Source organism: Mustela nivalis (assembly GCF_964662115.1).
Source record: "Mustela nivalis genome assembly, chromosome: 15".
In the NCBI taxonomy this organism is placed as follows: domain Eukaryota; kingdom Metazoa; phylum Chordata; class Mammalia; order Carnivora; family Mustelidae; genus Mustela; species Mustela nivalis.
This window is the reverse complement of record NC_139034.1, coordinates 8,480,593-8,504,043: the sequence shown is the minus strand read 5'-3', so window position 1 is coordinate 8,504,043 and position 23,451 is coordinate 8,480,593. Positions and strand designations below refer to the sequence as shown.

Here is a 23,451-nt window from a genome sequence, read left to right as displayed (position 1 = left end):
TTCTTTGATGGTTTAGCAATATCCTCAGATTTTATTTCTTCTTTCTAATCTTTAGTTCCCAGATATTGCCTGGAAATTTAAATTTAAAATGATATTAGGGTGCGCCTGGGTGGCTCAGTATGTTAAGCCTCTGCCTTCAGCTCAGGTCATGATCTCAGGGTCCTGGGATCGAGCCCCGCATCGGGCTCTCTGCTCAGCAGGGAGCTTGCTTCCCCCCTCTCTCTGCCTGCCTCTTTGCCTGCTTGTGATCTCTATCTGTCAAATAAATAAATAAAATCTTAAATAAAATAAAATAAAATGATGTTAGGATTGTGTCTAAAGCAAAAACATATACATTTTTAAAAATTTTTTATTTATTTAATTATTTTGAAAGATTTTATTTACTCATTTGAGAGAGAGACACACACAGAGCATGAGCAGATGGAAAGGCAAAGGGAGAGGGACAAGCACTGATCTGGGAGCCCGATGTGGGGCTCAATCCCAGGACCTGAAGTTCATGATCTGAGCTTCCAGAACGATGAGAAATTCATTTCTGTTAAGAGCTACCCAGTTTGTGGTATTTTATAACTGTCCATACACATAAAGAAAATAAGTATTAGTGATGATTTGGAAATTGTACTAGCTCTCTCTGTACATACACATACATGCATTATATTTTATATAATACAAAACTTTTTTTTAATCAAATAACCACTAATCTTTATATACTACTATTGGTGAAGTTTTTCAGGGAAAAGTATACAAAACCAAAATTTTTCTTTGGTCTTCATGTGTCTATGTGATCTTAATGGTATTCAAAATTTTGTTTTTAATTAGTTGTCCGTATATTAAGATTAGGAGATTTCACATACGAAATCTAGCTCTCTGACTTATCTAAAGTTAGAAGATCTGACAATGATGGTAGCGCTTTCCCACCTCAAAATCATCTTAAAAAGCTGGAAGATTGATAACATATTTGATACATTTGAATCAACACATTTGAACATTCTGTTTTACTTCTCTTTCCTACAACCGATGTCCTCTCATTCTTCTTGCCCATTCTATGCACGTGGCATTTAAGTCCGAGAGCCCAGGTTTATATTAAACTTTCCTTGGACCTGCATCTGTCCTCACTAACCTGGGTTTATTTACTCTTAGCAGTGCCCTAGGAAGTTCTCTTCTGTGGGGCTCCCCTGACTGTGCACATAGTTAAGATCAATTCTTAAAACACCGGCTTTTCTGCAGGTGTTGATTTTCTGTTTCTGTGACTTCCTGTGGGCTGATGTTTGTTCCTTCACACCTGTACATTGCATGGCATCATGCTGTCAAAAAAAAAAATTTTCTTTTTCTCAGTCTCTTTAGGAAAGCAATGACCGTTCTTTTGTGTGTGTGTGTGTGGGTGTGTGTGTGTGTGTGTTACTTTGGCCCATATTTTAATTTCTGCTGGGTTTCGTTTCCTATGTATATTGGATACAGTTACTTCTGATGTAAGAATTTTCTCTAGCAGGAAGCTCACTCTTTGAAACTGAAGGTCTGAAGGTCTGAAGGTGTAGTTTTCCTTTCCTTTAAGGAGTACCCATACCTTCATGGAAAGGACAATTTACTACTTAGTTGCATCTGTTTTTCATTTTAATGATTGCCTGCCCAGGAAACATACTCACAAATGGGATCTCACCCTAACGAACTGATGCAGATTGCCCATCCAGATGTTTAATCGCTGCCGGTGATTCCCCTCTGCTCACTTTCTTTCTCTACCCACCACTGCTTTTAAATTCTCGTCATACTCCTAGGAATGTGTGGAAATACAACATAGTACTCAAAAGATTATAGTGAGTATAAGGTTTCCTGCATATGACTGAAATTCCCTCCCCTTCCCACTCTGCCACTACCATATTATTATGGAAAAATGGTGCTATAGGGTTCCGTGCAATTCTTTTAGAATCCTCACTTCTAGTGGGCCCAGAGTTGCTTTGTAAGTCTGTGTGGCTTTCTGGTTAGAACTGTGCAGAATAAAACAAATGTGATTAAGTTTTTTTTTTTTTAAGATTTTATTTATTTATTGGACACAGAGAGAGATCACAAGTAGGCCGAGAGGCAGGCAGAGAAAGAGGAGGAAGCAGGCTCCCCACTGATCAGAGAGCCGGATGCGGGACTCGATCCTGATGCGGGACTCGATCCCAGGACCCTGAGATCATGACCTGAGCCAAAGACAGAGGCTTAAACCACTGAGCCACCCAGGCGCCCCTGTGATTAAGTTTTTAAATCACAATTACTCTGACAGATATACTCAATATTTGGCTTACTTAGCCTCAACAAATCAAATGTACTAGAAAACCATGACCCAAGAAAGGCATATACATCACCTGAGAGATTACCAAACTTTCTGGATCATAGGATGTTTAGCGGCTTAGTAGTATTTTGCAAAAGTAATGATAGTTTATGTCCTAACAACGTGTTGAGCAATGTGCCACTTCTCAAACCTTGGAATCAGATTGTACACCACCCTTCACTTCCCACCCTGCACTGATTTTCACATGGGGCCTGCTAGTTTGCCAGAGCACCTGCCTAAAAGCCAGCTCCTAAAAGGCAGGACATGACTAAAAGGAACGAGTTGAAACTGAACCACAGGTATCTCCCACTTTTCGCAAGTTCATGTTATGAGGCCACTTTGCTTTTACAAAACACCTGCATTCGTACCTGTTTTCTCTAACCAAAAGAAACCTAAAAAAGATTTTCACTTTTACAAGAGAAAGAAAAAAGCAAAGGCAGTGTTCAGCGTTTGTTTTAAAGTGATCTGCTAGGGAGAACTGCAGGCGCCGGGAGCTGCGTGCACGGCCCCGCCAAAATCCTCCTGGGGGAAAGTGTTCGGCATCTCAGCATCAAGCTGCCACAGCATCTGGGCTTCGTCTGACTTTATTTTGTATAATGGTTAGCAAAATATTAGCTTCTCCTGGTGACATTCAGTATCAGAGAAGCCTAAGTGAGGTTACTTTTTGGGTCTGGGAACACCGGAAAAATTTTTGTATTTTAATCAATGGTAAATGCTTCTTTGCTCTATGCTATTTTTGGCTTATGAATAATTTCATGGGAATGCTCTACTTTTGGATGGTGGGGGAAACCTGTATCTCCATATAAAAGTTTGCACAGTGTCTCTTTTGAGTTCCCTGTGGTGCCGGAGGAAGCTCTGGCATACAGTTTGGGAGCTAAGGGTCTGTGTGTTAAATGAGTACACACACTTACACCTGTGCATCTTAGGGGGTTTGATGAGTCATTCTGCACTTCAGACGTTTAACTAATAGAAAGTTCATGTCTTCCTGGCATTTCGGAGATGAGTAGGTCATTAGCAACCATCAGGTAAACCTCTTCACCTGACCCATGAGATGCTAAGGCTCCACAAAAGGGTAAGGGCCTTGCCCACCTTCATAGTGCTTCAGTTTTTCTTTCGAAGTTTATCATTACACCACTTGAAGTTTCCCTAGGTAAGATATTTTAGTTTGGAAAATGGCACGTGACTCCTTTTTTAATGCAACATTAACGGACCGCCGTCTCATCTCATTTAAAATACAAAAATGAGTTGATTATAGTTCGTTTCCATTGTTCATGTGTGTTATATTGCATGTGCTGTTTAGTTAGAAGTGCAGAATTCTCGAACACCTGGGCTACTCAGTTGGTTAAACATCCAACTCTTGGTTTTGATTCAGGTCATGATCTCAGGGTCCTGGGATCGAGCCCCACACCGGGCTCTGTGCTCAGTGGGGAGCCTGCTGGAGATTGACTTCTTCTTCTTCCTCTCCTTCTCCCTCTGCTCCTCTCCCTTCTCTCTCTCTCTTTCTCAAATAAATAAAATCTTTAAAAAAAAAAAAAAAAACCACAAAACAAGTGCAGAATTCTTTTTGGCAAAGGGGAGCACAGTTTCCTCGCCTCTGTCTAATATTTCCTAGTGCTAGATCCTCTTTTTTTAAAAAAAGATTTTATTTATTTATTTGACAGCGAGAGACAGAAAGAGACAGAGAGGGGGAACACAAGCAGGGGGAGTGGGAGAGGGAGAAGCAGGCTCTCCACTGAGCGGGGAGCCCAAGGCAGGGCTTCACCCTAGGACTCTGGGATCATGACCTGAGCCAAAGGCAGATGCTGAACAACTGAGCTACCCGGGTACCCCTAGTGCTAGATGGTCTTGTGTCAGAAGTCAGACCTCAAGGACAAATGGCCTGCTTTGCCCATCGAGCAGGCAGTGGCTCCTGCTCCAATGATCTAACCCTCACATTGTTCTCAAAGTCCATTTGATTATGAACTTCCTACTGCCAGGAAGGGTATGTTCTTTTATCTAGATCTATCTGTTTTCTAAGGTGCACTTTAAACTCCATTGATTTTTGTTTTCTCCTGATGATGTCATTCTCAGTAGAATCTCCATATTTATTTAAGCCCTATTATCCACATCACCCACACAGCTCCCAGAATTTGCTAACTTATGTGCAAAAGAAAGGTATAATTAAACAATTCATTTCATTTGTTTACTTTGAATTCACAAGAAATTGATTTCAATTCATCACCTGATTACCATTTTGTCCATAAATTTGCATCATGAAGGACCAAATCTACAGAAATATTTAGGTCAGCTCTGTGAACAAAATCTTCAAATTTATTGCACAAGGTTCTATTTCAGAGGTCAGCGAAGGACAACCCATGAACCAAATGTGCCTGATACCTGGTTTTGTATGATCTGTGAGCTAAGAATTATTTTTATTTTTTTTATTTTGTATTTTTGTATTTTTTATGATTTTAAATGGTTACTTTTTCTTCTTCTTCTTCTTCTTCTTTTTTTTTTTTTTCTTACAGAGAGAGAATGGGAAAGAGGAGCAGAGAGTGAGGGAGAGAGAGAATCTTAGGCAGGCTCCATGCCTAGTGCTACGGCTGAAGCAGGGCTTTATGTCACAACCCTGAGATCATGACCTGAGCAGAAATCAAGAGTTGGATGCTTAACTGACTGCCCCTTAAATGGTTACATTTTATTTATTTTTATTTTTTAAAGATTTTATTTATTTATTTGACAGAGAGAGAGATCACAAGTAGGCAGAGAGGCAGGCGGGGTGGCAGGGGGAAGCAGGCTCCCCACTGAGCAGAGAGACTGATGCAGGGCTTTATCCCAGGACCCTGAGACCATGACCTGAGCCAAAGGCAGAGGCTTAACCCACTGAGCCACCCAGGCGCCCCTTAAATGGTTACATTTTAAAGAGGTAAATAAATACCACATCATAGCCTCAATTTTGCTTTTTGATACTCTAAGCTTAACATATTTACTATCTGGCCCTTTATAGAAAATGCTTGCAAAACTTTAGTATACTTATTTCAGTGCTCATTTTAATGCTGTTTGTCACCATCAGCTAAGTATAACTAGTTATGTTTCATGCATTGCTTAGGTAATTCAACTACATTTGAATACAGATCGTTAAATTCTGCTAACTTCAATAAATACGCATGGAGCTTCTCTTTCAAAATAGGCATTGTGCTAAGTCCAGGGGATGTAGAATTTAATAAGACAGGAAGCTCACAATTCAATAAAACCTCCTCATTTTACTCAAAGAACATCTCCTTTACATTTCATTTCGTATATTACAATTGAAGTAGTTTACCACCTGTTGTAAGCTAGAGGATTGAGGATTGCCTTTTGACTCTTAGGATCAATGAGAAAGTTTGCTGAAGGTAGGAAAATAATTTTTTCTTTCTCCCAAGATGTATACCCAGGGCAGATATTTGACTTCTTTTTTTTTTTTTTTTTTTTAATTTTTTATTTTTTATAAACATATATTTTTATCCCCAGGGGTACAGGTCTGTGAATCACCAGGTTTACACACTTCACAGCACTCACCAAAGCACATACCCTCCCCAATGTCCATAATCCCACCCCCTTCTCCCAAACCCCCTCCCCAGATATTTGACTTCTTTTATCACTTTCACTCAATTCACACTAGAAATTGAATAACATCCACAGAGCTTTTGTTGCAGTAAAGCATAACCATAAAAGTCAGCTGCCATCATATTTTTAACTCTGAATGGAATAAACCTATTTAAATGACATGATCTTGATTCTAATTGGGGCATCACTATGTAGAGTAACAGTGATTAAACCTACTATGGAACATTTTTCTCTTTACATTTAGTAGAAACATGAACTCCATCCTTCACAATTCATTACTTAACACTTCAAAGTTACCTGACACCCCCTGAAACAGTAGGTGAGGCTCAAATTCTCCCACTCAGTTTTAAAAGAAATCATACTGTAACATATGTGACGTTTTTTAATCCCTAAGTTACCCATTCAGTTTCATAAAATATCACTGAAAATATATGTTTCACAAACACAAAGAGGAATTTCTTCTTTGTTAGAAAGTTAGAAAGGAAAAGACGATCTCTCTCTCTCTTCCTCTTTCTTTCTTTTTTTTTTTTTTTTTTTTTTGGTGTGAAATGGTGGTATGTGAAAGCATAGGGCAGGACCTGTGGGCAGGCAGAAAGAGCTGCACACTGGGGTTGTGAGAGGTGGTTGGTTTTATACTATGGGGTTGAGGGAGTAAGGAAAGGGAGGTTTCAAAAGAAGTTTCTTCTAGGAATCTCTCAATTATCTCTATGTTAACGCCTTGCTAGAAAGGGAAAAACAACCTAAACTTGACAATGGCAAAGCCTCTAGTATCTTATAGGTTCTTCAAGATGGTCTCTTTTTAAAGTAGTTCACAAATGTGTCCACACAGAGGCAAAATACACTCTCATAAATGATAATAAATTTACTTAAGAGAATAATCAATGCGTTAGGTGACATATAATACATTTCCCTAAAGCTTACAGTTCTTTAAAAAAATTATTTTTATTTATTTACTTATTTTTAAAAGATTTTATTTATTTATTTGACAGAGAGAGCACAAGTAGGCAGAGAGGCAGGCAGAGAGAGAGAGAGAGGGAAACAGGCTCCTAGCTGAGCAGAGAGCCCAATGCAGGGCTCGATCCCAGGACCCTGAGATCATGACCTGAGCTGAAGGCAGAGGCTTAACCCACTGAGCCACCCAGGTGCCCCACTACTTTTTAAATATGAATTAATGTCCCAGTACTTACTGGTCAAAAGAATCCTTGTTACCGCCTTGTCATTTACCCAGAAAGACTGTCTCGCTTATGTTTTGGTGGCTGCCATTCACTGATTCACTCAACAAATATTAGGTATATACTGCTTCCCAGACATTAGGTAACATAAAAGTATTGCTATGTCTCCAAATTTGGCTACTCCACGAAACAAAATAAATAAACTTTTTATAACTATGCATTTTAAAGTCTGGATTAAACATGGAAAGTTTCATTTTTAATTATAACTATCTTTTAGAATTGGCAAGTAATAGTGTAAAGGATAGTGTAGTCCTTCACTCTAGTATATTCCTTGTGTTAGTCAGATCAACACATTACTCATTGTTGATATTGACAATACTATCCTGTGATGCATATCATCATGTCTATCGGATTCAGAACACATTAGCAGATTCAACAGGAGCACCCCTATGTCAACTGTTTTACACAACTGTATCTCTGTGTAGTGAGTCAGTAACAGTTTTCACAGGTCCTCTCTACCCCTTCTCTAAGGTGGGTCTTGACTTATCATGGTTTGTTTCCTTGAATTCTAGTTAGACTTTTACCTTATATCTACAATTTTTCCTGCTTTTTATCTTCTAGCCTTTGGGAAAGCCCAGAGGCAATGTAGAGCTAGGTCATTTAGGCCGGAGGAAAGACCTTGTCAACAACTTCTGCAACTGTATTTGAGGTTCACAGTCTTGGCTTTACATGTTGTTTTTGTTTGTATTTATTTATTTATTTATTTATTTATTTATTTATTTTTGTGTGTGTACTATATAGCTGCCTAAAAGTCACTTCAATAATTAGTCAATCAATAGTTTTTTAGTTACAATGATAAAATGTAATTAAATAGCACTTTATGAGTTATAAAACACTTCTGCATCCATTATTCTATTCAATTCTCTCTTGAAGTGAAAAGTCATGCAGTGTTGTTATTATTATTACCATTTTTCCAAGAACAACATGATTACGCAATACCATTGCATCTGCTAGCATTACACTGCTAGGAAGTGCTAGAATTGAACTTTAAGTCTTATGTCAAGTGCTATGCTATTTTTTTCTTCGCTTTTTCATGCTTCCTCTCTTCACATTATTTTTTGAAATCAAGTACTGAAAACAAAAACAAAAAATAAGTGTGTACCAGATAGAATGGAAGATGCAAAATACAATTCTCGAGACCTAAAGATGGTAAGTGTTTTTCCAACATGAACTGGTATGTTAAAAATAAGCATTAGAAACAGGCAAACCTTAGTAGAATAGAAAAAAGAAACATTACTTCATTCAGAGTAGTCAGGGGAAGGGAAAGATAGAAGATGAGATACAAACTAGCTCTTTAAGACTGGAAGGGATATTTTATGTTAAAAAGAGTGGTAGAACCATTTTGGAAATGAATGATAAAATGAACAAATTAGTGAAGAGGTGAATCTTCACCCTGTGTCTACACAAATTGTTTGGAAAGTGAGTTATTCGGTATTAGTTTGGATAGTATTCAAGTGTATAGACTGAAGTCAAACAGGGAGATTCTACCATCTATTAGTGAGAGGAAGTAGTACAAATTATTTAAGCTTTCTGAGGCTTAGGTTCTTTATTTAAAAATGCTACTAGACAAGTCCCAGGCTGCTGAGGTGATTAAAATTTATAAAAGCCCTTAGCAGAGTGCCTGGCAAGACACATGCACTCAATGACACTTACTCATAGTAGTAGTAGTAGTAGTAGTAGTAGTAGTAGTAGTAGTAGTGTCTTCATGTAGCTAGAGTCAGGATCACTATTTTTTTTTTAAGATTTTATCCGTTCATTTGAATGAGAGACAGAGAGAGAACACAAGGAGGGGAGTGGGCAGATGAAGGGAGACAAGCAGACTTCCTGCTGAGCAGGGACCCTGCTGTGGGGCTCTATCTCAGGACCCTGAGATCATGACCCTAGCCAAAGTCAGATGCTTACTCAACTGAGCTACCCAGGTACCCCTCAAGATCACTATTTAATGGCATGCCCAGAAAGTCTCAGAGCACCACTGTGACTATTTTCAGTTTATACTAATAACGGGATGTTTTTCTCAGTACTAAATGACAAACAAACATAAAACCAGGTAACACAATAAAGAGGCAGGTGGGCTGCATGTGTACAGTAGGTCCCTCTTATCTACTTGGGAGTATATTCTAAGAACCCCCAGTGGTATCTGAAGTCACATATAGTACCGAGCTCTGTACATACGGTGTTTATATCTATCTATCTATCTATCTATCTATCTATATCTATGATCAAGTTTAATTTAAAAATTAGGCACAGTAAGAGATTAACAATAATAGTAAAATAGAACAATTATAGCAATATACTGAAATAAAGGTTATATGAATGTGGTCTCCCTCTCTCTGTCAAGATATCTTTCTGTCCTATACTCACCCATGTTGTGATGCTGTAAGATGATAAAATGCCTGTGCAATGAGGTGTATGACACGGCGACTGTGACTTAGCATTAGGCTTACTATTGACCTTCTGACAATTCCTCAGAAGGAGGATCAGCTGCTTTCAAAAGGCAGTGGACCGCAGGTAAGGAAATTGCAGAAAGCAAAATCGCAGATAAGAGGTGCTACTGGACACTCCGATGGAGAGAAACTGAACTGAGCTGCAGGTCAAACGAAAAGAAAATGAAGCCTTTCCTCAAGCAAAGTATAGCTACAAACAGGTTTCACTTTTTTCTTTGTAATTCTGCCTCTTTAGTACATTGCTCATAAAGATCATTTCCATGTAACTTGACAGGGCTTCCAGTGAAAATGGCAGAGTTAAGTCATTTTTATTCTACCCCTTCCCTTAAGTCTCACTGAACAAATATATACACAAAGGGGAAGAAGGGAGGCAACACATTTTTTTCAAAGTGCCGAGAAAGCCCCTCACTGCAAACCTAAAACCAAAAAATGTTCTTGTTACACGCTAAAATTTGGACCAAACTGGCTATGGCTGCTTAAAGTCAATATTTATCGTCTCAGACTTTGGATAACTGCAGCCTTCTCTAAAAGAGATTAAGACTGTCGTGAAAAGGTGATTTAAAAATACTGTGGGGAGAGTGTTGACAAGATCCAGAAGTGTGCATGATATGAGGGAGGAAGGGAGAGTCACCCTGTGCAGACCCCAAAGTAACAGGGCAGAGCAGGAGAGGGACCCTACGATATGGATTCCTGCTGATGCGCCATTTTATGATCTTCGACTGTGCTTCTGAGCACAGGGTGGTGACTGGCCATAAGAGAATAAGGACAGAGGACTTCACCGTGAGCTGCAGTTTTGCCCTAAAATCTAAATGCTAAACAGAGAGATGTTCCTAAATCCGAAGACATATTAGATTTTGTGAGAGGGAATTTGAAACAACAAACCAGAATGGAAGTTTTAGTGTGTTCCAAAGCACGTGCACCCCATCCCCCACTTTAGTCTCCACTCCATTCATCTTCAAGTAACTGCTCTCGGGGGCACTCATGGCCATGCCACCACCTTCTCTGAAACAGGTGTAATAACTAAGAGAAACCAGCAGGAGACTCAAGGAGGACATGTTTTAAATATGCATAGTGTTGTGTTCAGAATGTCATTTAATGAGTGCCAATAAAGGTCACCTCTGGGTGAGCAGAATTCTTCTTTGCACTTTTATGTCTTCCTTACATTAAAAAAAATAAAATGTAAGCATTTGGCCAAAGGATAAGGAAATGGAACATCATGCAAAAAGTAACAGCGAAGAAGAGAAAAATAAAGGGAAATAACTAGGGGACACAAAATAAGAATCAGGAAAAATGCGGCGATGGAAAGAGAGAATTCACCCACAGGTTCATTTACTGAGCTGTCCCTGTGATGTCCCAGCTCCTAAGCCAGTTGTTGGAATCAGAGATGAAAGGTGAGAGTTCCATGGAATCAAAAGTGTACAGTCTAGTTTGGGAGACAGGGCAGGAAAAATACGGTTTCAATAGAGTGAGGTTTTGCTTTTGGTTTCATTTTAATGGTAAATGGAAGTGCAGACCACTATGGGTAGGCCCTGTTTCTGAACACTTAAGGTTGCCTACTTTCTCAGGCACTATCCTGGTGACGGGACATAGAAAGTGCAGTGGGGAAGTTCCCCACCACTACCCCTGTGCTGGCTCTCATTTCTGCTCTGTGCTCCTCTGAAGCAGCAAGCGGTGAGACACAGACTAGTGAAGACAGAAATATCAGCACAGGGAAGGATGAAGGAAGCGGAAAGGGATAACTGACTGGTGGTATTATTAATAATATTATTTATTTTTTTACTATTACTCTTATTTCATGTGGCTGGCATGGGAGGAAAAGTCTTTTTCCACAAGGTAATGGACAAAGGGACTTCAGTGGGCTGTGGAAAATAACAGGAAGGACTAATCAGGGGGCATAGACAACTACTGCCTAAGTAACGTTGCGGTTCACACCTTTCTTTTTTTTTTTTTTTTTTTTAAAGATTTTATTTATTTATTTGACAGAGAGAAATCACAAGTAGATGGAGAGGCAGGCAGAGAGAGAGAGAGGGAAGCAGGCTCCCTGCTGAGCAGAGAGCCCGATGCGGGACTCGATCCCAGGACCCCGAGATCATGACCTGAGCCGAAGGCAGCGGCTTAACCCACTGAGCCACCCAGGCGCCCGGTTCACACCTTTCCACTTGCAAATTCACATGATGGCTCTACTGTCCATTTCTAGCAATGATCAGTAATGTAGAAGTCAAAGGGAAAAAGAGGATTGGATTGGATGACTTTGGCCACATACAGGAATGACAAGCAATGACATTTTTAAAAATAGAAAGACATGATCATTTATTTGTGATTGTGATGACTGCCCATACAGTCTAGGTGTGTTCAGAAAAATAAAGAAAACCAAAGGAAATGAATTGAGAACTTCAGAAAAGAGGGGGAAAAAGAAGAAAACAGATCCTGGAAGCTTCAAGGAGGTAAGAGGATGGCATATAAGAATTTAAAACATAAGAGACGGAGGAGGGTTGCATAATGACAGTTTTCCAGGATGCTACTCTGGGGGTGAGTAGCCAAAACGGGAGAGCAGTAATGAGTGTGGACGTCTACTTGTGCAGGAATTCAGATCTGGCTAGAATTGAGAGTTTTCCACTCATTGTTCAGTGGAAATGGAATGCAAAATTCGTAAAACCCCATTGTGTGTGTGTGTGTGTGTATGTGTGTGTGTGTGTGTGTATGCTGTTTTTTAATTCCTTGTGGAAGTCAGTGACATAGCACCATTTTTTGTTTTTCTCAAACAATTCTCAAGTAATGTTTTAGTTAATTCTGATGAAACCCAGGTTGAAGAACCCTCTTTAATAGTTATTGCTCTAGGATCCCTGAGGGGCTCAAGAGGCCAGCAATCTGTGGTTTAACCAGACTTCTGTGTGATTCTGATACATGCTTGAGTTCTAGGACCACTGCTCTAGAAGTTATTACATTAGTTCATCGGATGATTCTTTTTTTTTTTTTTTTTTTTTTTTTGGTGAAACCACAATTTTCTACCAGTTTTTGATATTCGTCTCTGCCCTCAGCTCTTTTCTGGACGGTACCGACCATCATCATAACACCACTATTTTAACGTCCAGTGTGTTCAGCTGGGGGTTTCAGTTTGGCAGATTCAGCTTCTTTTAACCAGGATGGATCGAACCTGTTTACTATAAGACAAGATAAATGACAGCACTGTGAAAGAGAGCAGCAAAATAAATAAAATACATTAAACTTAAGTTAGAACACACAAAGTGTTTATTGGCTGAGGATGTCGTCCTGTGACCGGTTAATGTTCGTGGGATCAGAGGAAGGCACACACCCAGAAGTAGCTGCGATCATGGGTTAAGGCCACAGTTTGGAGGATAATGTAAGGTAACTTAGCTGTTTCTAAACCATATTTTATATTATAAAGTAGTTTGCATATAAACCACATTGTAATGAGCCAACACTTAGAAGGCTGATTTCAGTGGGGTATTGTTTGAAAGAATGCCTTTTTCGCCCCCTTCTTTCCTTCCTTCCTTCCTTTCTTTTAATTTTTAGATAGAAGTTGGACGGGGAACCCTGAGATTTCCTACCCTATATTTTTATGGATTTGGCCAAATATTCATGTGACATCTACTTCTGATTTTTCAGTTTAAAATACAGCCTTTTGGGGAAGTATTATTTTATTAGAATGCTTCCTTTGAACTATGGATTTTCTCATTTATTTATATTCGGGTGATTTATTATAATTTGGAAATGACTGGGTTGAAATGAACACTTCTGTTCTTTTTTCTTTTTTATTTTTTTTAAAGATTTTATTTATTTATTTGTCATAGAGAGAGAAGCGAGAGTGAGCACAGGCAGACAGAGTGGCAGGCAGAGGCAGAGAAGAAGCAGGCTCCCTGCCAAGCAAGGAGCCCGATGTGGGACTCGATCCCAGGACGCTGGGATCATGACCTGAGCCGAAGGCAGCCGCTTAACCAACTGAGCCACCCAGGCATCCCAATACTTCTTCTTCTTCTTTTTTTTTTTTTTTTATTTCCAAACCTGTTATATTTAAGGGGAAATATTTAACCTGTTCCAGCAAATGGCATGCTTTCAGTTATCATAACTGAATGGATATGAACACACACACACAAACTTACACATACCCCGAAATGATATACACAGGAAATCAGAGTATTCTACCTAAGACATACCTTCCCTGACTAGCTGACTAGACATTAGTGTTATGAATGTGTTAACACTAGCCTTTACTCTCTCAGTTTCTTTCTTTAAGTATGATATGTAGATTAGAATAAAACTACTTTTAAAAATCATTACATGTTTTAATAGAATATGTTCTTATTTCAACCACTCTCTGTTGTTAATCCATTATTATAAATAAAGATACAATATTCATATAACACCATTCCTTCTAATAGAAGTTAGTAAAAATATTTTTCCTTTTTTAATTTAGTGTTTATCCCCAACTTTTGATATGTTTTTTACTATTGCCAATATTTTCTTAAAATTTCTTCCCCTGCAATATTTACATGTTTACTAACCTATTTGTCTTTGCAAAGTGCTAAGAAACCAATCTCTACTCTTATCTGGAAGCTATCTGAGTATATAGAAAACTCAAGTCATAAGATCTATTGTAGTCACTCAACCAGATAGTCTGATTTATAATGAATATGCACGTATGCAGATGGTATATATTTATATGTGTATCTATTTATATATCTATTTACATATGTATCAATTTATAGATATAAATTTGTATATTTATATATCTATAAATATAGATACACATATAAATATGTGTATATGTATAGGTCAATATATATGTATTTATATATGTATCTGCTTATAGATACATCATAGCTATATGTATATACATGTATATATGTATATGTGTATAGATAGCTGTATGTATATGTGCACACATATATGTACATATATTTTATATGTACCTGTTTATAGGTATATAGCTTTTTTGTGAGTATTTAATTTATACAAACACAGAGAGAGAATGAAAGAAAGAGGAGAGAAGGGAAGGAGGAGGTAAGGGAAGGGAGGGATTGCTTGAGTAGATCAAGCAAATAGTACAAAAGAGCACATAAAACAAGTCAAGTGAAAGTTTTGTATTCCCTGGGTAAACTATTGGCTCAAATTCAGTCTATTAAAATAAAGAAATAAATAAGCAAACAAACAAATCCTCACAGGTAAATACAGATTGCACTTTCAGGACGTGATTCATTTCCAGGGGTCTTAGCCCTGAGGTAAACTCTTTTACAAGAGATAAGCCAAGAGACAGTTAGCATCTTCTCTATAACCACACTCTGTGCTATGCGCTCTCCCCAGAAGAAATGTTTCACCCAACTGAACAGCAGTGTGGTGCAAAAACAGAACTCTTTCTGAACCAGCGCACTTGCAACTCTGTAACCAGGAAGAATAAAAATAAACTCTCGTCTTAGAAGTGCTAATCCATTTTTCTGAGGTTGTGTTGACTAACAGAGCGCATTTAGGTATACTTGAAACTGTGAGCCCTCTGGGGGGATATCAACCCCACACAACTTGAGGCAATCATTATTACAATGCAAGCAGCTCTCGGGGTCCAGCATATGGACCACAAACTGGCAGAGAGCCTGAGCTCTCCCAGGAAGGACGCCAGTGCCCCTCTATCGTTTCCTTAGCTGTTGGGAGAGATCTCAGCTCTTCAGCAGTTTCCCTTCCTGACCAGCTTTTCCCAAGATAAATCTTAGCTAGCGCCGTATGTTTCAAGAACAAAAAAACAGCTTCTGAATTATTACAGCACAGTGTACTCTAGCCCAGGAAATTCAAGCTGCTTAGGCACTAAAATCATAGCAGCAGGCAGAATCTGAGGGAGCAGTGAACCCGATTTCACAACCCTTTGTCAAACAACTCTTGTCTACACGGTATAGGACTCCTTGGGAATTTCTCTGAGATAAGAGAAAATGTGGGCTATAGCCATTAGTTATTTTGGAATCCTAATCCTGGCTGAATGTTCAGTTCTCAGATGATGTTGAGTCCACAAGTATTACTGAAGCTTGGGGGGGTCGTCAGTGTTTTCCTGAAGTGGTTTTTTTTGTTTGTTTGTTTTTATTTTTCTATTTTAGAGCTATTGAATGACTGTAATTATCAGTAACTATGCTAAATGCTGGGAATATAAAGACATTTAAGATATTATATTTGACTTCACATAGTTCTAATAAAGTAAATGGACACATCATCCAAAAAAACCTGCAAAATTGTATACAGGTATATTTATAGGGATCCCTATAGGGCTGAGCAGGACCACAAAGGAGGAGCATCTAGATGTTTCATAAAGGGCTCCTAGAAAGAAAATAGAGTTGAGTCCTAAAAGAAGTGCTGTGGTGCATGCAGTGACTAGCAGAAGAGCAGCTGGGCATTCCTGGTTGAGGACAAAGCATCAGGAGAAACAGGGAGGCAAAGAAAGAAAGATATAAGAGAGGGACAACAAGAAGTTGGATTTTTGTTTGTTTACTTTTGGGTAAAATGTTCAAGAAGGAATGGAAAAATTAATTCAGAAGATATGGACAGGGGACAGCCGATAAAGAATTTCTCATTGACTCCATTCATTCAGCCATTCAGTACAGCAGCTTAAAACAGGTACAGATTCGGGACGCCTGGGTGGCTCAGTTGGTTAAGCAGCTGCCTTCGGCTCAGGTCATGATCCCAGCATCCTGGGATCGAGTCCCACATCGGGCTCCTTGCTTGGCAGGGAGCCTGCTTCTTCTCTGCCTCTGCCTACCACTCTGTCTGCCTGTGCTCACTCTCGCTTCTCTCTCTATGACAAATAAATTAAAAAAAAAAAAAAGTCTTAAAAAAAAAAAAAACAGGCACAGATTCTTTGACACTCTCCTGATCAACAGGCAGAATCCCTTCCTATTGAATCTGGGCTGCCCTTGACCCTTGCTTTGCCAATAAAATATGATGAAAGTGACGTGAGGCTTCCAAGGTCATGTCCTGCGAATTGTTTTCCAGTGCAGGCCACTCAGAATTCTTGTTCTTCAAATCTAGCCACCATGCTGTGAGGAAGCCCAAGCAGCCCCATGAAGAGCCCTACATAGAAATAGAAGTTCCTTCCCACTGCAGTGGCTGAGCACCCCGCCTAGTATCAATACCACTTTGCCAGTCGTGTGAATGACGCATCCTGGAAGTAAGTGGCAGCATGAGTGTCATGTTCCAGCTGGTGGTGCACAGAGCCTTCTTCTCTGAGCCCAGCCCAAATATATAATTTTGAATAACGTAAGTTATTATTGTGGCTATAAGCCACAGAATTGGGGCATAATTTGCTATGCAGCAATATAATTAACTGGAAGAGTCAGTCCGTATTTACTGAATGCTTACCGTATTCTTAAAATACAATCTTAAGGAGTTTACACTTTAATCCTGACAAAGATTTTTCTCCTTGACCAACCTGTAGCCAGACTCCTCTAATCCCTCTTAATGACTAGGTCTCAACCTTGGCCTCTAAAAACTGCATACTCTTAACACAAATAATTCTGTCCACTCACCTTCTCTCACATTAAAAGAATTAAACAAACACTAACACAGTTTCTGATAGCTCAAGGCCTCATTCCTAGGATGACTCTGGCCTCCCTTAAAATATCTGCCTAAGAAAACTCAAGGTTCCCAAAAAACTTTACTGGGTTTGTTTTGTTTTGTTTTTTAGGTCAACACTTGAAGGTAGGCCCAAACCCCTTTTCTTAGAGCATTTACTAAAAAGAGGTTTCAACTGTCAATCTTTCCTCTGTCCCCTTAAGATGTATATGTATCTTCTATGACTCAAGTGTATCTTTCTTAAGGACCTGAAAGCCATTCCTTCCTTCTTCTCTCTCTTTCTTTCTTTCTTTCTTTCTTTCTTTCTTTCTTTCTTTCTTTCTTTCTTTCTTCTTTATCTATCTATTTAAAAGTTTTTTAAAATTATTTATTTATTTACTTATTAATTTCTTTTTAAGAGATACCTTGGTGTCTCAGTTGGTTAAGCTTCTGCCTTTGGCTCAGGTCCTGATCCCAGGGTCTTGGGATCAAGTCCTGCATTGCACTTCTTGCTCAGTGGGGATCCTGCTTCTCCCTCTGCCTGCCTCACCCCCTGCTTATTCTCTCTGTCTGAAAAATTTAAAAAAAAAAAAGGTTTTATTTGTTTATTAGAGACAGACAGTATGAGCAGGTGGAGTGGCAAAGGGAGAAGGAGGCTCTGTGTTCAGCAGGGAGCCCAAGGCAGGCTCCATCCAGGGATCCTGGGATCATGACCATACCCAAAGGCAGATGCTTACCTGAATGAGCCACCCAAGAGCCCTAACAGCATTCCCTTAAAATATGAGCATCAGAAAGGATATTGCCTCAGTCTCGGTCTCTTTGGAGGATAGAATCCTAACTTCTGTATTTACCTTCTAGCAGACACAGATAGCCTAATCAACATTTACACCATTCAATCCTTTGCAATTTTTCTCTTCCCTCACTCTACTGAGCCCCAGTATGCCCTTCTTTCCACTTGCTCATTCTCCCTTTAAAATACCCAGTCAACTCTTTACCAATCAAAATGAGTTCAGTTCATGCTAGATCCTCTTCCCTGTTACAATAGCATATAACTGATTAAAATCTGTCTTTATGTTTTAGTGTCCAGCTTTGTTTACCCTTGACAATCTGAAGGTAAGTAGATTTCAGCTTTAAATCTGCCTCCTGGCCAATAGTAGTAGCTGGACTGTCTTGCAGAGTTGGAGTCAAGGCTTACCATGAACTAAAACAGGAATCACTTTGGGATTCTGTTTCTGTCAGAGGCAGAGAAGATAATCGTGGTAACCTATGTGCTTAGGATTTGCCAAACCTGTGCAGTAAATGCTAAGCTTCTGAAAGTTTTTATTTGTTTGTTTGTTTTTTAAATAACTTATTTTCACAGTTAAATTTAAGGTGGTTATAAAAGAAAGAAACTAGATTTAGGGAGACTAGTCTAGAAGCCATCAGTGTTTCAGGAGAGAGAAGCAGAAGGCCAGGGCTGGGACAGAGAGACGGACATAGAGAAGACACAACTATGATAAGGAGGACAGAGTCCAGTAGAGTCCTGTGTTACCTCCAGGTTTCTCTAACTGGCCACTGGAGGACTACTTAACAGGATAGGAGATGGAGGAGTAGCCAGCCAGCCAGCAGGTGGCAGAGAAGAACAGATATTACACAGTTTGGGATACGTTCAATTTTAGGGTCTGGGGACATATATCTAACTCAGCTCACTGTCCCATTACATATTCAAGTCTGTAATGCAGGAAGAGGTTTTGTACAAAGATAGAGATTAGGTCATCATAACCACACAGTAGGTTGTTGAAAGAAAAAAACAAGGGAGGAGAGCCCATGGGAGAGTTTGTGGATGGAGAAATGGCAAGAAGATTGAAACCTGGTTAACACTTATCGGAAAAACCAGAAGAAATAAAATCTACAAGGGAGATGGGGAAAGAACAAGGCAGAACTTCTAGTAGAATCACAGGAATCAAGAGTACAGGTTTTAAAATAGTAACCAACAGTGTCAAATGGTATAAATGGTCTCTTTAGATAAGGGCTGAAAAATGCTCATTAATTTGACAATTAAGAGGTTTTTAGTGACTTTAACAAGAATAATTTTAATAAAGTAACATAGGTATGTGAGTTAGCTCTTTCTGAGAACGAAACCACTTTTAGATTTAGTGGCTTCAAACACAACCAGTTATTTAGCTCATGAAACCATGGGTTGACAGCCTTGGCTGGGCTTGGCTAAGTGTTTCTAGTCTGGGCCAGAACTGACTGATCTCAGGCAAGATCGCTCACGGATCAGCAGTCAGTGGGGGGGGGGGGGGTTCCCTGCTTGAGCGAGTGGGGAATCTCCCCATGTGGTTTCACGTTCGCCAGTAGTCTAACACGGCTTACTTGCTCAGGTGAAGTTCACAGGGTTCCAAAAGTAAGAATGGATGTACTTAGAGATTCTTGAAACTCTTCTCAGAACACATATCCATCTCCTTTCTATAGCATTGTGTATACCAAAGAAAGATAAAAATCTGCTCAGATCCAAAGGGTGGGAAGGGTCCAGTGAATTACAATTTCTCAGTCTCTTGCAGCACCAGCAAACAGTTCCTGGAATTCTGGTTCTCCGCCATAGGCACAGCCCTTTAAGGACAAAAATGGCCTCAATTTATTTTAGAATGAGCTTTTTAAATGTCAGAACAAAAAAAAAAAAAAAAAAAGCATGGCGAATTTCTACAGCCCTTTATGTCCACAGAGAGTTAAAGACTGACAAATTTCCCCTGCCCCACCAAGGCAGCAGAATAAATCATTCTCCTTAGCAGAAAGCTAAGGTCTCATTTAACCTAGCCACCTTATTTTTTTAAATGCAAGTCCAGAAGACTTCTGGCTTCTAGTAGTGCAAGGGCCAGGTTATTAACATGTACGCTCCTGTTGAAAACAACTTTAGAAAGCTGGATAAAATATTACAAAAGAGCTTCTGAGAAGCAACATACAGACAACAGGACAGTAAGGAATTACCAGGCCCAAGTGGAAAATATAACAAAACCCAGAGATTTATGCCAGCACAGGAAGCAATTTTGCCCTGAAGGTATATGACTTTTCTGAGAATGGGACCAAAATCAAAGCCCAGAACTGAACAAACCTGGGAAGCTGAATCAGACTCCTTCTTGGTCAGCCAGACGCTAAAGAAGTGACAGAGCCTGGGTAGAATTTCAGTCAACAAAAGACACCACTCCTGACATTTCCAGTCACATGACAGAAGTATGGGATGGCCCCCAATCCATTTTTCTAGGATAGTTCTGATTTATGATTGTTAAGTATTAATAGCACGTCTTCCATTTAAAATTGTCCCAGTTTGGACAATATATTGTTTGGCCACTTGCATTAATTTCCCATGGCTGCTATAACAAATCACAACTAACTTAGTGGCTTAAAACAACACAAATTTATTATTTTACAGTTCTGGAGGTCAGAAGTCTGCAGTGAGTCTCAATGAGCTAAATTCAAGATGTCAGAAGGCTGAATTCTTTTCTGGAGGCTGTAGGGAGAATCCTTTTTGTTGACTCTTCCAGCTTCAACAGGCTGCCCACACTCTTGGCCCATGACCCCTTCCATCTTCAAAGCCATCGGTGATTGGCTGGTCTTTTCACATCATATAATTCTGACACTGATTCTGCCTTCCCCTTTCTCATTTGACTCCCATAATCATATTGGATCCGACCATATAATCCAAGATAGTCCTATTCTAAGGTCAGCTGATTAGCGGCTTTAATTTCATTTTCAACCTTAATTTTCCCTGGCCATATTAAAAAACATATTCACAGGTTCTGGAGATTAGGATGTAGGCATCTGTAGGGGGTCACTATTCTGCCTACCTTGTCATCCAATAGGCTTCCCAAATTTAGCATGCCCCCAAATTGGCTCTTGGCTTTCCCCAAATCTTCTCCTTCTGCAGCTTCCTATCTCAGTAAATTATGTACCATTCATTCAGCTGCTCAAGCCAAAAGACTCGTGTGCATTCTCAAACCTCTCTTGCTCTTAAACTACATATCTAATCAACACATACTGTAAGCTCTTAGTTTACCTTTAAAACATGTATTCAAACATATTTCATCCCCCTCCAACCCATTACCATCTACTCCAAATCACTGTCTCTCTCATTTAGACTATTGCTAGGCCCTATGTGGTCTCCAGCTTCTGTTTTGCCTACCCCATTTTCTGCCCCAGTTTATCTTCCACAAGGCAGCCAGAGAGATCATCTTAAAACATAAATTGCATTATGGTCACTCCTCTACTCAACCGAGCTAATGATTTCTCATCACTTGGAATAAAAGGCCAAAGTCTTCACCATGGCTTGCAAAGCCTTTCCGAATGTGGTCCATTGCACCCTGTTCTACCTCATCTGTTACTTTGGCTCTAGGACACTGTAAATATGGTATCTCCTATCTCTTTTCTTCCTGTGACTCTAGGAAAAATGTTCAGGTGATTGCCGGGCTAGCAAACCAGAGCTAGGATAGTGCTATTATCAAAGGGGAACATATGGGATTATTTTGTTCTCTGCTTATATTTAGATATTTTCATAACCAAGAAGAAAACGTTACTGAAGCTTAGATCCTTTCTCTAGGCTTTGTGATATAAACCACCAGTGACCCAGTAGGATCAGTTCTGTGCCAGAGTTTTGGAGGGTATTAAAGCATGACAATAACTAGGTTTAATAATAGCCTTTGCACTAAGACCTTGGGGGATTTCTGGCAGCCTCAATTACTCCAGTTCTTACTTTCTTTTGCCCTGTATTATCTTTAGTTGCCCTTGAATGCAGAGAGACTTTCAGCCGGAAATTTTCAATTTCCTATTTCAAACTTGCCACAAAAAATGTCCACCTCTCCCACCATATATTCTGTATACATGTACAGATATTCTGTAGATGGTATAGACTCTGCTTCATTTCATGTGATTCTGTTTGCTTAATTATTGTTTTCTCCTCTTAATTGCTCACAGTAATCTAACTCTACTGTGCTTGCTAATGAGCACAGCTTAGACGTTCCACATATAACGAGCTTCAAGAGTCTTTCTCTCATTATCGTCACTAAATGTTCCCATATATATTCTCACTTGACATGTATGAAAGCAAAACTAATAAAAACTATAAAATTCTATGGTGATCTGAGGAAGTGTAATGTTCATAAGTAGAAAGTTGTGGCTTTAGCTTATACTTATAAAATGCTAGCTTTGAAAGAACCTGGAAAAATCATTTAGTTAGCCCCTTTGTTTTAATATGAGGAAACTGAAGTTCAGAGACATGGCATGCCTTTGCTGGAGTCACACAATGACAAACCCAGCCAGCTCCTGGTCCTGTAAGATTCCCACTGTGGAGCCTTTGTCCTTAAGAACACATTGCTTCTCCTATTACTTAAATTGAGTTTCTGCAAATAAATGGACTAGCATGTCCCCTGGGTTGTTATTTATAACTGAAAACTTGAAAACAATCTAGGTAGCTAACATTAAGAAAACCAAAAAATAAATGGTGATATACTTAGGTAATATTCTCTAAATATTATATAATTATATATGGATATTATAATTATATAATATTACACAAATATTAAAAATAATTTTTAGAGATACTTAACAGAGTCAGTCAGTAGAGCATGGAACTCTGATCTCAGGGTTATGAGTTTGAGTCCGATGTTGGATGTAGAGATGGCTTCAAAATAAAATCTTAAAAAAATTATTTTTAGAAAATATCTAATGACCTTTTGAGACCTCACAATATAATGTTGAATGGAAACACGTCAGGCTACCAAACTGAATATAGTGTGGTAGCAATTTTGTTTTATCTATGTGGTAAGAGTAGGACACATCAAAAAGAGCTTTTGAGATGACAGGACTGAAAATTACTTTCGTTCCCTTTTAAAAACTTTTCTGTTTTACAGATTTTCTACAATTTGCATGTTTTCATTAAATTTATAATTAGAACAAAATTGCAGTTTTTTAAGAGAAAAAGATATGATCAAGACTTAATAACTTGAAAGAGATTTTTTTTCTCGGACTGAGGGGGCAATTGCAGAGGATTATGAAGAAATTTATAGAAAGAAGAGCTGTTTTCACAACTGCTGTTGAATTATTAAGTGGCAAAACTTGGGCCAAGTAAAGAAGACAAGTCAGCACCTGATGCTGTTATATTTCTTCCAGTGTCTTCTTTCTCCAAACAATATTTGCTGAGGGTCAGAGGCCATTTCTATGAGCATGCATTGTTGTGTATGTTGGCAGCACTAATGAGGTGAAATGTAACTTTTCTTTTTACGTATGTGTGTGTGTATAAGTGACTGTTTGTGTTCACAAGGCTGATTCTACCAGTCCTCTAGTGATGTGACACTGGGTGGCTAAC

At 39.1% G+C, this 23,451-nt stretch overlaps 2 protein-coding genes across 4 annotated transcripts in view; both read left to right on the top strand.

Annotated features, from left to right (window-relative positions):
* MTMR6 (myotubularin related protein 6) overlaps window positions 1-23,451 on the top strand; it is an 821,484-nt gene that overhangs the window by 167,231 nt on the left and 630,802 nt on the right. The gene's annotated exons all lie outside the window — the stretch shown is intronic.
* Window positions 1-23,451, top strand: part of LOC309848517 (ral guanine nucleotide dissociation stimulator-like) — a 729,203-nt gene that overhangs the window by 176,807 nt on the left and 528,945 nt on the right. The gene's annotated exons all lie outside the window — the stretch shown is intronic.